Below are 4,812 nucleotides of genomic sequence, written 5' to 3' on the forward strand. Positions count from 1 at the left end.
AAGAGGCAGCCAAAATGGGGAGACAAAAAAAAAGGCCACAAATGAAAGAACAAGAGAATTCTCCAGAAGAACAGATAAATAAAATGGATATAAGAAATTTATCAGATATAGAGTTTAGAATAATGATGGCAAGAATGTTCAACAGCATGAGAAAAGACAAGTAATTATGAAAAAAAAAAAAACAGTTGCAAATAAAAAATGGCATAGCACTAAAAAAGAACACATTGGAAGGAATACTCAGCAGATTAGGGGAAGCTGAGGATCTGATTAATGAGTTAGAAGACAGGGTTGAAAAAAATCACTCAATCAGAGAACCAAAAATAAAACTATTAAAAAATAGGAGGACAGCTTAAGAGAACTGTGGGACAACATGAAATATAACAATATTCGCATAATTGGAGTGCCAGAAGGTGAAGAAAATGAACAAGGGCTAGAGAACATGTTTGAAGAAATAATGGCAGAAAACTTCCCTAACCTGGTGAAGGAAAGTCACACATGTTCAGGAGGAACAGAGAGTCCCAAGCAAGAAGAACCCGAACAGGTCCACACCCAGACACATCATGATTAAAATGCCAAAAATTAAAGACAAAGAGAGAAACTTAAAGGCAGCAAGAGAAAAGCAATTTGTTAGCTACAAAGGAGCTCCCATAAGGCTACCAGCTGATTTCTCACCAGAAATTCTACAGGCCAGAAGGGAATGGTATGAAGTACTCAAGGTAATGAAAATCAAGGATCTTAAACCAAGATTACTATATCCAGCAAGGCTATCAATCAAAATAGATGGAGAAATAAGGAGCTTCTGTTTCAAAGGCCTGCATTTTCAGCAGTCTCTCATTGGCAGACAGCAACCCTGCTGCTTTTCACAGCCAAAAAGAAGGCTAAAGGGGTTTATCATCACCAAAACCATCACTGCAAGAAATGCTAAAGGGACTGCTAGAATGAGAAGAAGAAATAGAGAGAAACATAGGCATACAGAATTAAAAAGGCAATAAATAAGTACCTAACAATAATAACCTTAAATGTAAATGGATAAAATGCTCCAATCAAAAGTAGGTCAGCTGAATGGATACAAAAAAATAACCCAAATATATACTGTCTATAAGAAACCCACCTCAGAGCAAAAGACTCACACAGGATGAGAGTGCAAGAATGGAAGAAAAATTTTCAAGCAAATGGAAATGAAAATAACCTGGGTTAGCAATACTTATATGTGACAAAATAGACTTCAAATTGAAAGTCATCACAAGAGACAACAAAGTTCCCTATATGATACTAAAAAGATCGTTCCAAAAAGAGGCCATAACCCTGGTAAGCATATATGTACCCAATATAGGAGTACAAAAAAACAAAAACAAAAAACACAACAACAAAAAACTTCTGGAGGACTTTAAGGGAGTGATTGACAGCAATAAAGTTATAGTAGGGGACTTGAACACCATGCTGACTTCAATGGATAGATCTTCCAGACAAAAAATTAACAAGGAAACAGTGACTCTAACTGACACACCAGATCAGATGGATTAAATTGACATATATAGAACATTTCACCCCAAAGCTGAAGAATATACGTTCTTCTCAATTGCACATGGGTCAACATAGTACTGGAAGTGCTAGCCACAGCAATCAGATAAGAATAAAAAAGCTGTGGTATATTTACACCATGGAATAATATGCAGCTGTAAAAAAGAAGGATCTCTTGCCCTTTGAGACAGCATGGAGGGACCTGGAGAGTATTATGTTAGGCAAAATAAGCCAGAGAAAGACAAGTATCACATGATCTCACTCATATGTAGAATCTAATAAACAAAATAAACTGATGAACAAAATAGATTCTGAGACTTAGAAGTATGGAACAAACTGTCGAATCTCAGAGGGAAGGCGGGGGTGGGTGGGAAGTGATCAATCAAAGAAGTTGTATGCATAAATGCATAACCCATAGACACAGACAATAGGGTGGTGAAGGCCTGGGGTGGGTGGCAGGGATGCACTAGAGAGGGAGTCAATGGAGGGGGAAGAACATTAAATAATCTATAATAATAAAAGTGTAATATGCTAATTAGACCAGACGTCCTTCCAGATGACCTTCTGGATGAAGCCGGAGCTGTGAGGAAAGCCCGGGTCCTGAGTGCCAGAGGGAAGCCAGTGCCAGCAGCTGGGGGAAGGAAGGCCTACTTTTGCATGAATTTCATGCATCAGGCCCCTAGTAAAATAATAAAAAGCATTATGCTGAGGGGAAAATGTCAGCCATAAAGGAGGATACACTGTGTGATTTCATTTATATGAAGTTCATGAATTGACAAAATGACTGTGGTGATAGAAATTGTAACAGTGGTTGTCCAGAGCAGGGGACTGATTGAAAAGGGTACAAGGAGTGGGAAGTTAGGTATCTTGCTTGGTGTGTTGGTTACACAAATTTGTCAAAACTCATCAAATTGTACAATTGAGACATGTGCATTTCACTGTGTGTAAATTTTACTTCAATAAAAACCTTAATTAGGAACCAGCCTAGGGCCTGATGGGACTGGGGCAGTCCTCTTCCAACCTGAAACCCACTGGTGCCTCAGATGCTCTCAAGGTGGCAGCCTCTGGTTCCAGCACCAATAAAGGACAGAGCTGGGAGGATGCGGGCTTCCCCATTCTTGACCAGATGTGTCTTGAAGAAAACCCCTATATCTGAATAACCAAAGAAAGGTATAGGAAGGAATGCAAAATCTGTGCCCAAGGCCATTCACAGTGTGTCACTGGTGCTCTGGGATCCACGTGCATTTTGAGAAGACTGACCCATGCCAAACCTGTAGTAAACTGAGGAATATCTGTCAGACCTGCCTCTTGGATCTAGAGCATGGCCTGCCCATCCAGGTTCCTGATGCAGGGTTGTCTTTAAGGATGACATGCCAACGACAGATGGAGAGGGAGATTTCTAACTCTTCTGGAACATGGCCAGTTGGCATGCTGGGGAAAGCCATGTCCACCAGCAACATGCTGCTCACACTGGCCCGGGCCACACCCTACTACAAAAGGAACCAACCCCACATTTGCACTTTCTGGGTGAAAGGAGAATGTAAGAAATGAGAGGAGTGTCCACACAGACTTGAGAAGCCTATGGATCCAGATGACCCCCTTGCTGATCAGAACATTAAAAACCAGTATTATGGACTCAAGACCCTGTGGCAGGTAAGCTCTTATAGCGGGTTTCAACAATGCCTCATCTGGACCCACCAAAGGACAAGACTCTCACCACACTATATGCTGGTTGTCTGGGCGATACCACTGAGACAGATCTCAGAAATCATTTCTACCAGTTTGGAGAGATCCAGATGATCGCCATTGTACAGAGACAGCAGTGTGCTTTCATCCAGTCTGGAGAGATCCAGACGATCACCATGGTGCACAGAGAGCAGTGTGCTTTCATCCAGTGTGCCAAAAGGCAGGCTGCAGAAGTGGCCTTGGAGAAGTCCTTTAACAAGTTGATTGTCAATGGCATAGACTCAACATGAAATGGGGAAGGCCATTTCAGGGCTGCCAGGAGCTCCTCCTCTTCCTCCTGCAACAGAAGAAGGCTCTACCAACTACAATCTACTCCCTAGTGGCCCTCCAGCTGGTGAACACTGCCCTGCCGCCACACCCTGGCATTGTCCGGCCCCACCCTCAGCTTTGGAGCCACACATGCTCCATTCAATGAGACCATCTCCTCCTTTCATGATGGCTCCAGGACTAATCCACTGTCCTTCTCAGGACCCTCAGAGAATGGGAGTTCATGCCAGGAAACACAGCAGCCCCTAGCACATTGTCACCACTCAGGCTCTACAAAAGACAGGGCACTGAAAAATCCCAGTACACAAATCTTGGAATAAATATATATTTCCCTTAAAAAAAAAAATCAAATTGTACACTACAGATATTGCATTTTAATATTTGTAAATAAAACTCAATTTTTACAAAAGTTTAAAAATGCAGTGACAGAAAAGTTTTTAAACTTATAAAAACAACAAAATCTAGCCCTGGCCAGGTGGTTTGGTTGGTTAGAGCATCATCCGGTACACCAAAAAGTTGCTGTTTGATTCCTAGTCAGGGCACATACCTAGGTTGCAGGCTTGATCCCTGGGAGGCAACTGATCAATGTTTCTGTCTCACATCAATGTTTCCTTCTCTCTCTCTCTCTCTCCCTATCTCTCTAAAATCAACAAAAATATATCCTCAGGTGAGGATTAAAAATAAATTTTTAATCTACAAATCAATATTGATATGATTAGGAAAACTACCATGTTTCCCCGAAAATAAGACAGTGTCTTATATTAATTTTGCCCCCAAAGACACGCTAGGTCTTATTTTCAGGGGATGTCTTATTTTTCCATGAAGAAGAATACGGTACACATTTATTGTTAAATGAAAATAAAGGAAATTTATTACCTGTATACGGTACGGTAGTACGGTAGTTGTCAACACAAACCAGACAAACTTGAACCCTACAGTATCAAGAATTTACTCATTTATTCAATGACAATCATGTCATCATCTTCTGGAACATCATCATAACAATCCAATTCCTGAATTTCCTGGTGAATTTCTTGTGACTCCATTTCTTTCAGAATCAGTGGACCAAATCTCTCATGTTTAGCAATAGCACTGTCTTTAAATGAGTACTTCTTGTCAAGGTAGCCTGCTCGCAGTGCATTTGCAATGCAACTGTCAGTGATTTTCTCCCATGAATTCTTCACCCAAGTCACAACTTCTTGCAGTTTAGGTTTCACAAAGTTTCCACGCTGATTTCTCTCCATTCTATTTTCAATGTAGTCATTAATTTCCATGTGC

At 40.9% G+C, this 4,812-nt stretch overlaps 1 pseudogene across 1 annotated transcript; it reads left to right on the forward strand.

The window, feature by feature from the left end:
- The first annotated feature begins 2,515 nt into the window (after nucleotides 1-2,515).
- On the forward strand, nucleotides 2,516-3,783 carry LOC308233560 (pre-mRNA-splicing factor RBM22-like; annotated as a pseudogene). Its single transcript has one exon. The product of its transcript is annotated as a pre-mRNA-splicing factor RBM22-like (transcript).
- The last annotated feature ends 1,029 nt before the right edge of the window (nucleotides 3,784-4,812 follow it).

Source organism: Plecotus auritus, assembly GCF_963455305.1.
Source record: "Plecotus auritus genome assembly, chromosome: 9".
Taxonomy (NCBI): domain Eukaryota; kingdom Metazoa; phylum Chordata; class Mammalia; order Chiroptera; family Vespertilionidae; genus Plecotus; species Plecotus auritus.